We start from the raw sequence: 11,797 nt of genomic DNA on the forward strand, positions 1-11,797 counted from the left end.
ATCCTCACCAGCATTTGTCATTTGTTGATTTGTTCATGATAGCCATTCTGACAGGTGTGAGATGGTACCTCTTGTTGTTTTGATTTGCATCTCTCAGATGATTAGTGACTCTGAGCAGGTTTTCATATGTCTCTTGGTCCTCTTTAAAAAAGTGTCTATTTAGGTTCTTTGCCCATTTTTTAATTGGATTGTTTATCTTCTTTTGGATAAGTTGTATGGGTTTCTTATTTTGGATATTATTTTGTATATTTTGGCTGTTATCCATTTATCACATGTATCTTAGCCAAATATGTTCTCCCATACTGTGGGCTCCCTTTTCATTTTGTTTATGGTTTCTTTTGATGTGCAGAAGCTTTCATTTTGATGTAGTTCCATTTGTTGATTTTCTCCCTAGTTTTATTTGCCCTAGGAGATGTATCTGTAAGCACATTACTATGAGAAATGTCTGAGATTTTGCTGCCTATGGTTCCTTCTAGGATTTTTATGGTTTCCCTTTTTATATTTAAGTCTTTTATCCATTTTGAGTTTGCTCCTGTGTATGGTGTAATTTGGTGGTCTAGTTTCATTTTTTTGAATGTGTATCTGTCCAATTTTCCCAACATTTATTGAAGAGACTGTTTTGACTCCATTGTATGTTCTTGCCTCCTTTGTCAAATATTAATTGAGCATAATTGTGTGGGTAGATTTCTGGGTTCTCTGTTTTGTTCCATTGATCTATATTCCTATTCCTGTGCCAGTACCAGGCTGTTTTGATTACTATGGCTTTGGAGTATAATTCGATATTTGGTATTGTGATCCCTCCCACCTTTGTTCTTCTTTGTCAAGATTGCTGTGGCTAATTGGGATCTTTTTTGGCTCCATATAAATTTTTGGAGTATTTTTTCTAGATCTGTGAAATATGCTGTTGTTATTTTAATAGGGATTGTATTGAATTTATAGATTGTTTTGGGTAATATGGACATTTTAATTCTACCAATCCATGAACATGGTAAATTTTACCTCTTGTTTATATCTTTCTCTATCTCCTTATTAAGCACCCTGACTTTTTCTGAGTACAAGTCTTTTACGATCTTGGTTAAGTTTATTCTTAAGTATCACAATTTTTTTAAATATATTTTATTGATTTTTTTACAGAGAGGAAGGGAGAGGGATAGAGAGAGTCAGAAACATCGATGAGAGAGAAATATCGATCGGCTGCCTCCTGCACACTCCCCACTGGGTATGTGCCCGCAACCGAGGTACATGCCCTTGACTGGAATCGAACCTGAGATCCTTGAGTCCGCAGGCCGATGCTCTATCCACTGAGCCAAACTGGTTAGGGCAGTATCACAATTTTTTGATGCAATGGTTAATGAGATTGTTGGTTTGGTTTCCCTTTCTGAGAATTCATTATTGGTGTTTAAAAATTCCATTGATTTCTGGGTGTTAATTTAGTATCCTGATACATTGTGGAATTTGTTTATTAAATCTAGTATTTTTTGATGTTGTCTTTAGGGTTTTCTATGTACAATATCATGTCACCAATGACTAATAAGAGTTTTACTTCCTCCTTTTCAATTTGGATGCCTTTTATTTCTTCTTCTTGTCTGATTGCTGTGGCCAGGACTTCCAGTACTATGTTGAATAAGATTGGTGAAACTGGACATTTCTGTTTAGTGCCTTTTCTTTTGGGAAATGCTTTTCATTTTTGCTCATTGACTATGATGTTGGCTGTTTGTTTGTCATACATGTCCTTTATTATGTTGAGATATGTTCCCTCTTCTCCCATGTTGCTGAGAGTATTTATCAAAGGTGAGTGTTGGGTTTTGTTGAATTCTTTTTCTAAATCTGTAGATATGGTCATGTTATTTTTGTCTTTCAATTTGTTTATGTGATGTAATGTGTTTATTGATTTGTGAATATTGTACCAGCCTTGCATTCCTGGGATAAATCCCATTTGGTTAGGTGTGTGATCTTTTTAATATATTGCTGGATCTGATTTGCTAATATTTTTTGAGGGTGTTAGCATCTATGTTCATCAGGGATATTGGCCTGCAATTATCTTTCTTAGTAGTGTGATCTGGTTTTGAAACTGGGATACTGCTGGGCTCATAAAAACAGTTTGGACGTTTTCCTTCTTCTTGGATGTTTTTAATAGTTTGGGGAGTATGGGGTTTAGTTCTCCTTTTAATGTTTCATAAAACTCCCCTGTGAAGTCATCCAGACCAGAGCATTTGTTTGCTGGGAGTTTGTTGATACCTGCTTCTATTTCCTCAGCTGTTATTGGCCATTCAGGTTTTCTGATTCTTCCTGTTTCAGTTTTGGGAGATTGTGTTTGTCTAGGAATTTGTCCATTTCATCCACATTGTCCAGCTTGTTGGCATATAGTTGTTCATAGTATTTTATTGCAATCCTTTTTTTTATTTCCAGGGGGTCATTTGTTCCTTCTCCACTTTCACTTCTGATTTTATTTATTTGGGTCCCCTCTCTTTGTCTCCTGATGGGTCTGGCTAATGGTTTGTCAAACTTTTTTATCTTTTCAAAGAACCAGAACATGGTTTCCCCAAGTCTCATTCCTTAGTGGTGAAAGGTTCTGTAGTCACCAGAGCTGTCTGGAGGAGACCAGGGTAGACACACACAAGTTTGGGGAGCAGTTCATGACTTGGGAAAGTTTTGCAGACATAGTGGGTTCTCATAACTCCTGGAAACATATCAAAGGAAACGGAACTTAAAGTGTGGGAGCTCTCCTCCATCCTGGAGATGGAAGGTGAAGGTGGGAGTCACTATAACACCTAAACATGGAGGTTAGGAAAATGCTGAGATAGATCAACATAATCAACAAGCACCCTCCACCAGGGTTATTATCCCATCTGAGCCCTCAAAGGAGTAATCTACAGAGAATTCAACACCGTCATTATGAAATGTCAAACTTTACCCCAGGATGTTAAGTAAAAAAATAATGGAAAACTGTATAGATGTCTCCTTCACCAAGATATATGCCCAGTCAGCTGCTTGTTGAAATGAGATTATTTCCAATGAGACTTTGTTAAACTTTCCTATTAAACTACACTACACAGATAGTGTATCATCTCACATCAGTGGTGGTGTGACACCTTTGGGAAAGAGCTGAGGTCATTTCCTGCTCCTGTGGTACCAGAAACAGCAAATCCTGGCACCTGCACAGGTGAGGTGACCAAGGAGCAGCCCTCAAGGGCCCTTTGCACAATTCAGATGGGTTTCATCCAGTTTCCACTGTCCCTGGTACGTGCATATGTTTTATTTATTGTGGGCCTGTCAGAAGGAAGGGCCCCTATGGGGACAGGTGGGCATATGGGTCAGACCCTGAGCTCAGCATACAGGTGACTGGGCTGTGCTGGGGTCTCTCTTTGTGGGAAAGTTTCCAACCACAGGCTGATGAGAGCTCTGAGGATGGTCCTTGTCCAGAAAGCAAAACAGAAAATACAGAACATAGTGAGGAGATTCCCTAGTCACTTCCCATATGTCCTCTGCCAACAGCAGTGTTACCTCCTCCTCTGGTGTCTGCAGTGAGAATGGGGGAAGTTAGAGCCACAGATAAAGAGCAAGAACCACCCCTGGATGCAGCTGAGAGCTTGAGAGGAAATCCCTGAGCCCAACAGGAAGGCCCTTTCTTCCCCACCTCCCTCTGCCCCTGCTCCTGAGGTTGCACACTCTGGGCTTGGTGAGTCAGGAGCTCCCCCTGGTGTCTAAAGCGCCCCCTTGTGCCCAGCCCTGCTGTCTCCCTCAGGGAGGTTTGTGTCTGGGCTCACACTGACTTTCCCTCACTGTGTATCTTGCACAGTAATACACGGCCGTGTCCTCAGCTCTCAGGCTGTTCAATGTTAAATAAACTTGGCTCTTGGACGTGTCCCTGGTGATGCTGAGTCGAGACTTCACTGTTGGGCTATAGTAGGTATCTCCATTACCCCATATACCCCCGACCCATTCCAGCCCCTTTCCCGGAGCCTGGCGGGTCCATTGTACAGCATAGCTAGTTAAAGAGAATCCTGAGACAGTGCAGGTGAGGGAGAGGGTCTGAGAGGGCTTCACCAGTCCTGGGCCCGACTCCTGCAGCTGCACCTGGGAAAGGACACCTGGGGACAAAGAGTGTCAGTCTTGTCAGTCACCTGCAGTCACAACCTTCCCATGACCCCTGCCTGGCTCCTGAGACCCTCACCTTGGGAGGCTGTCACCAGGAACAGGAGAAGACCCAGCAGTCTTATCTTCTTCTAGACCACAGCTCTGCCTTCCCAGAGACCTCAGTCCTGTGTGAGGAGAGAGCTGTGAGCCTGCACAGCCCAGGTGAGGATTTACCCTGGAGTTTGAACAGAAATTTGCATGTGGGCCCGCCTTGCCTATAAGTGTAGGGACTGAGGTTGGGCTTGCCTGGTTTTTCTGAGGATTGTGTGGGGACATCTGTTGCTTTGACCTCACTCAGCATGTAAATTGGGCTCAGCAGACCACATGGGTCATGACACTCATTGGTTTAATGTCAAAGCACAGTCTAAAATCTCTGAACTTAAGAAGAAATATGGAGTAATTAAGAAGGTTACACTATTATCTCCTCATGCATATTTCAAGCAGATGTAAAAGGGATTTGCATTTGTTCTGACCATTTCTAAATTCAACACACTAGTGTATCCCACAATTTCCAAATTTTTGAATCTAATTTTATATAAATTCTACCCTTGTGTGAAATATAAAAATAAAGGACATTCACTTTCAGTATCTTACATCTTAATTTATGTTGTTACTTTTTTCGGAGAAACCATTGCCCAAGCACATGCAGGTGGGATATTTGTTATTCTTGATGTTGAAACTTTCTGATTATGTCTACATCTTCCTGTGAAAACTCTTCCTTTATGCATGCCCATGGCCGATTGCAGAGACCCTAATATAATTACATCAGAAATAGTCATGGCTTCAAGTGGAAAAAAATACACGAAATAAAAGCAATGATCATGTATGTTCACAACTGAGAATCATTCATATCCTATATTATAAGTCTAAGTGGCATCACACAATGTTGTCACAAAATGGCCACCACAAAGATGGCTGGCAGAGGAGGGAATTTGTGGGCAATCAGGCCTGCAGGGGAGGGCAGTTGGGGGCAATTGGGCAGGCAGGAGAGGACAGTTGGGATTGACCAGGCATTCAGGGGATGGAAGTTGGGGGCTACCAGGCCTGCAGGGGAGGGAAGTTAGGGGTGACCAGGCTGTCAAGGAAGGGCAATTGGGGGCCATCGGGCCAGCAGGGGAGGGCAGTTGCGGGAGATCAGGCCAGCAGGGGAGAAGTTAAGCATAAATCAGGCCAGCAGGGGAGCAGTTAGGGGGCAATCAAGCTGGTAGGCAGAAGCAGTTAGGGGCAATCAGGCAGGTAGGCAGGTGGCAATTAGGAGCCAACAGTCCCGGATTGTGAGAGGGATGTCCGACGGGCCTAAACCAGCAGTCGGACATCCCCTAAGGGGTCCCAGATTGGAAAGGGTGCTGGCCGTGTTGAGGGACAACCCACCCCATGCACAAATTTCATGCACTGGGCCTCTACTATTGAAGTAATGATGGAAGGAGAATAACCTGTTTTCTCAGTCTAGTGTTATGAGTTATGTTGGGGTCCAGAGGGAGGTGAGTGAAGAGGAATCTGAACATAGAATTTCTCATAGGAAAGGAAACTTCAACCCTGAGAGGAATTCCTCACTCCCAGCCTCCCTCTGCTCTTCCCCTGGGAGGTCGCTGTGGTCAAAAAGTGCTCAGTTCTCCCACAATATATAAGTTATACCTTCTCATATGAGGCATATGATTTGGAAACATATTCTTTGTGTATATGATTCTGATTTCATTTATTCAATGGAATCTTTGAGGGGGGATACGTTTTTAATTATAACCAAGGCTAATTTATCAATGTTTTCTTTAATGAATCCTGTTTTGGGTGGTTTTACAAAGAACTTCAAGAAAATGTTGAGCCTTCACTCTCCATGTGCATTGGCTACAGCAGCCACAGGGAGTGGAGCAGAGGGGAGCACAACTGGGAAACTACCCATAAATCTAGATGTGACTTTTAACTGCATAAGGGGAGGAAGCTGGATTTGTTCTGAGTCACTGGAGAGAAATATGCTTGATTTTCATGGACAGACAATACCTGGACCTCTGGGTTTAAAGCATCCTCCAGTGAATGCCCAGTAGGAATTGCAGGACATGTTAGAAACAGCTTATATCAGGGGTGGGCAACCTTTTTGTTAGCGTGTGCCAAAACTAGCAAAATCTCTGACTCAAAATTCTGCATGCCAACCTTAATTTTTTGAGAACATGTTACGCCTACTTGATATCTCTTAAGGTGTATGTGAAGAATCTTGAAGAAATAATAAAATTCATTCGATGCCCTGACCGGTTTGGCTCAGTGGATAGAGCGTCGGCCTGTGGAATGAGGGGTCCCGGGTTCAATTCTGGTCAAGGGCATGTGCCTTGGTTGCGGGCATATCCCCAGGGGGGGTTGTGCAGGAGGCAGCTGATAGATGTTTCTCTCTCAGCGATGTTTCTAACTCTCTATCCCTCTCCCTTCCTCTCTGTAAAAAACTCAATAAAATATATTTTTTAAAAATTCATTCGAGCGACAAAAACAGTATATGATGATGAAAAATACATGTTAATGTATACATGTTATGTAAAATTATTTATTTATCTAAGATGCACCTACACTGAATTTATCTGAAAAATAAAAAAAGTCTGTATTAAGAAAAAAAATTGTAAATGGAAGATTATAAGAGAGGGTTTCGCGTGCCAGCAAAAGTTACTGGCATGTCATGTTTGACATGCATGCCAGGGGTTGCCCACCCCTGGCTTATATCATCATAGGAAATACCCGAATAATTATGAACAGGAGTTTGTTAGAAATAGAAGCTTTAAAGATCACACAAAAAAAGGAACATGTCCTTGCAAACTGGTTAGAAGGAAATTCCTTGTTTCCTACATGCACATTCTCATAGTGTCTCAGTTCTGAAAGGTAACACCTTCTCAAGTGCAGGGGATCTGCACTTGGACACCTTTGGGGTCGTTACTCACATTGTGACACCATGAATCACCCAAACTGCATAATTTATTGGCTCTCGTTTATGGAATCCCTCAACAGTTACAAGGAAGAGTGGACACTCCTCCCTGGAGGAGCCATGGTGATGGTGTTTCCGTATGAGGAGCCTTCATTTCTTTAGAACAAGACCTCTTTCTCAGTCCATCATCATCATCAACAGCACCATCATCAGTTGCTTACTTATTATCATTCTCATATTTTGTAAGCATGGTGGTTGACCACACACATTGATTTTTTATCAAATAATAAAAGCGGGAATCTTCTCTTTAGATGTCATTGGAAATTGAAACCAAAATAGCCACATCTAAAAGTTGATACAAGGCTTCCAAACAACTTATGGTTTTGTATAGGAAAGAGATCCCACCCAAGACAAGGGACCATAACCCCTGTCCAATTCTGTGGTCATCAGTACTAGCACCATCACCATGACCACCACAATTATCATCATCATTTTGTTATTTATCATCATTTGTCTGAATTTCTAAAGAGGTTGTTTTTGTATCCACATAATGGCTCTATTTCTAAATGTTTGCTCAAATTTTATAATTGTTCAGTAAAATAAGTAGCCATATTTTATTTTATTTTTTGCTTGATTGCTGAAAACTGATGGTTCATTCCTGCCTCTTCTCACTTGGCCCCACGTGGAAATATAAAAAGAAAAGTTGGGTCTCCTCTCCAGATGTCAATAAGAGGTTGAATCCACATAAGCCCCTGGAAGCAGAATTATGCTGCTCCCACAGCACCTCTACAAAATAAAATCCCTGAGCCAGTCTCCTTTCCTGGCTCCATCAAAGCAGGTCTGACTTCCTGATGGGCCTTTCTTGTGTTTCACAGAGATTTCAACTATGTGCATAATAAACATTCTATGCCCCTTGGTGTGTGTGTTTATCATCACACTGGTTGTCTGTACTAAACTGCTGTAGGTCTCCCTACCTCTGCTTGGTGTCACCTACTCTTGGTGCTATAAGCATGATGAAAAAGCAATGAATGTACCACCTGGGGCCCTTCTTCTCTAGTTTTGCATTCATAGGCTTCTGCTGCCCATTGTCCAGAACAAGTGAATTCCCTTGTTGACTGGCTGGGACCCTGAGCTGTAGAGATGAGCTGTACTATTGAGTCAGTAGAGACTCTGGTTAGATTTAGCTGATGTAGTTCAGATTTGATAATGAATTGTCAGACAGGCACAAGGATGTCTGAAAGAGACTCTCTGTGATTTGTGCAAGTGAGAAAGTTGTCTCTGTTTACAACAGACTTTCTAACTCAGAGACTTCAGAGATAAGCGCAGAATCAGGAATCCAGAGGTTTTCTGAGGGAAACTGTGACATGAAGAGGGAACCACACAGGAAACCAGCCCAAACCTCCCACTGCACCTGCTGCTAGGATGGTCCTTGTGTTCAGGTACCCAAAGCACCTCCTGGTGGTCACAGCCCCTCTTGCAGGGAGGTTTGTGTCTGGGCTCACACTGACTTCCCCTCACTGTGTCTCACACAGTAATACAGGTCCATGTTCTTGGCTCTCAGGCTGTTCATTTGCAGATGCAGCAGGTTCTTGGCATTGTCTCTGGAGATGGTGAATTGGCCCTTCACAGAGTTGGCATAATTTGTGGTACTTCCACCAGGATTCATTTGACATAACCACTCCAGCCTCTTCGCTGAAGCCTGGTGAACCCAGTTCATCCAGTAGCTACTGAAGGTGAATCCAGAGGTTGCACAGGAGAGGCTCTGAGACATACCCCCAGACTACACCAGCTGCAACTCACACTGGACACTTGCAAACACAAAGATGTTTGGTCAGGAAACTCTCACATGTCCACCATATCACTCACTCTTGTCCACTCACATATTCAGCGTCTCTTGTTCTCTATAAATTACCTCTTAAAAGAGCCACAAGGAACACCCAGCTGAGTGGTCTGTGTTCAGTCCTGATCAGGGAATGGGAACACCTGGGTATCCCAGAGCTGGGCTCCTGTCCCAGATCTGCAGGGTCAGGGCTGGGCTGGTTTTTATGAATAGCGTGGCCTCTATTTGCATGTCCTTATACTATATAGGAAGCTCTGGGTTGGATGCTGATACAAATAATGCCATCCCAGGTGTAACATGTCCAAGGGTGCATGTATGTTAAATAATTCCCCACAACTACACCTGTGCACTCCCCACTGAACCCAACTGCTCCAGGTCACCTGTACAAAAAAGAGGAGGATTGAAAATAATTGATTCCTTTGACAGTCACCAGTAATGACAACCAAGAGAAATTAATATTCAAATCCCAGAATTAAAAGTGTAGGAATTTCATGTCCAGGAGACAGGAAGTTCCATCTGACACTATTTTCAAGCTTTTTTAAAAAATATATTTTATTGATTTTTTACAGAGAGGAAGGGAGAGGGATAGAGAGCTAGAAACATGGATGAGAGAGAAAAATTGATCATCTGCCTCCTGCACACCCCCTACTGGGGATGTGCCCACAACCAAGTTACATGCCCTTGACCAGAATCAAACCCGGGACCCCTCAGTCCGCAGGCCAACACTCTATCCACTGAGCCAAACCAGCTATGGCTCAAGCTTTGTTTTATATATTTAAGTGCTCCTATGTAGGATGCATAAATGTTTCCCAGAGGTATATCCTCTTGTTTCCCACCACGGGGCCAAGGGGCAGGTCAGAAAATGTCCCAAGACACCCCTGGATCCTTCTGTGCCTGCCTCCACCTGCCGGCTGCCAATTAACCTCAGTCACTGGAAAGGCTCAGTCTCTGAAAGAGACTCCCGTGAATCAGGAGGATGGGGCACTAGGATGTCCCTTAAGGGGAAGGTGCTGATCAGACTTCAGGGAAGGTGGTGGGTGTGTTCCTCTGTTCTAGAGCCACATGTCTGAGTCTGTCCCTGATTTTCCCCTGAACTTGACACCTTGAAACCCCTGGTGGTAAGGTGTGTGGGTTCTGTGGAGATCAGAGCTTGGGTCTCCCAGAAGCCAGGATGCTGTTACTATCGGATCTCCCATGAGGAGCATGCACCAGTGAATTTCAAGAGAAAGTGGGTCAATAGCCTCACCAAAGCCAGTCTCTGACACCTCCTGAGATGCCCAGACGTCTACACCCAGGCCTATGCCCCTGACTCCTCAGCAGGGCTTATGATTCAGGGTGGGGTGACAGGGTTCCAGAGGTGGGGGAATTGCTTTCCCCAGGCTCATGCCATTGGGTGGGGATTGCTCCTCCCAAGAAATATGGCTGCTGAGGAATGGAGGAGGGCTCAGACAGGGTCCTGGAGGCTCTTCCCCCACATCCCTCCCCAAAGCCACCCATCCTGACTCTCCTCAGACAACTGCCATCTGACCGCCCTCCTTCCCTTGGAGCACAGCATGAGTGGCTGCTAACCCTCATTTTGCTCCTTAACCCGATGAAGTGGTGGCTTTGTCTCCTTCAGGCTCTGCCCAGTGAGGGTGTAGAGCCCTGGTATGATATGAAAGCATGGATGTGTGTCTGTGATCTGGTGTTACCTGCACTTCTGGGCCGGATCCACCTGTGGCCTCCGAGTCCTCACTATTATGGAGAAGGTCGTGCCTCACCTGGGAGGTGGTCCTCCATCACCTAAGGGGAGTCAGGTTCCCCCAGGTCTTTCACATGCACCTGAAGCCTGTGTTGGGCCCATGACCACTATCATGACCACAATAGCATACGGACCCTGATGAGGGGATTAAAGGCAGGACACAGGCTGATATGTCATGTGAGAACTGCAATGTCACCTTCTCACTTGTTGTCTTCAGTGAGAATTTGAGAAATTAGACACAGAGAATGAGCAATTATAATCCCCCATTGCAGCTGAGCTTTGAGAGGACATCCCTGCTCCCAACAGGAAGGCCCTTCCTTCCCCGCTCTCTCTGCCCCTGCTCCTGGGGCTGCTCTCTGTGTTGTGGGTCCTGAGCGCCCCCTGGTGTCATGAGCGCCCTCTGCAGGCCAGCCCAACTGTCTCCCTCAGGGAGATTTATGTCTGGGCTCACGCTGTCTTCCCCTCACTGTGTCTTGCACAATAATAAACAGCAGTGTCCTGGATGGTCACAGAGCTCAGCTGCACGGAGAACTGGTTCTTGGACTTGTCTCTGGAGATGGAGGTTCGGCTCTTGAGGGAGGGGCTGTAGTTAGTGTTTCCATTATGATTTATGTGCCCCATCCACTCAAGCCCTTTCCCCAGGGCTGGCAGATCCAGCTCCAGTCATAACCACTGGTGATGGAGTAACCAGAGACCGTGCAGGAGAGGGAGAGGGTCTGCAAGGGCTTCAACAGACTTGGGCCCAACTCCTGCAGCTGCACCTGGGACAGGACACCTGGGGACAAGGAGCATCAGTCCCTGTCAGTCACATGCAGTCACAGCCTTCCCATGACCCCTGTCTGACCCCTGAGACCCTCACCTTGGGGGGGGGGCTGTCACCAGGCACAGGAGAAGACTCAGCAGCCTCATCTTCTTCTAGACCACAGCTCTGCCTTCCCAGAAACCTCAGCCCTGTGTGAGGAGAGAGCTGTGAGCCTGCACAGAGCAGGAGAGGATTTACCCTGGAGCTTGGAGAGAAATTTGCATGTGGGGCAGCCTTTCCAATAAATAGAGGGACTGAGGTCGGGCTGCCCTGATGTTATGGGGACCTGCTTCGGAGTATCTCTTCCCTTGACCTCACTTACCAGGTAAGTCAGGGACAGGGGACCACATGGGTCAGGAGACTCATTGGATTCTTATC

Source organism: Myotis lucifugus, unplaced genomic scaffold, assembly GCF_000147115.1.
Source record: "Myotis lucifugus unplaced genomic scaffold, Myoluc2.0 scaffold_699, whole genome shotgun sequence".
NCBI classification, from domain to species: Eukaryota; Metazoa; Chordata; class Mammalia; order Chiroptera; family Vespertilionidae; genus Myotis; species Myotis lucifugus.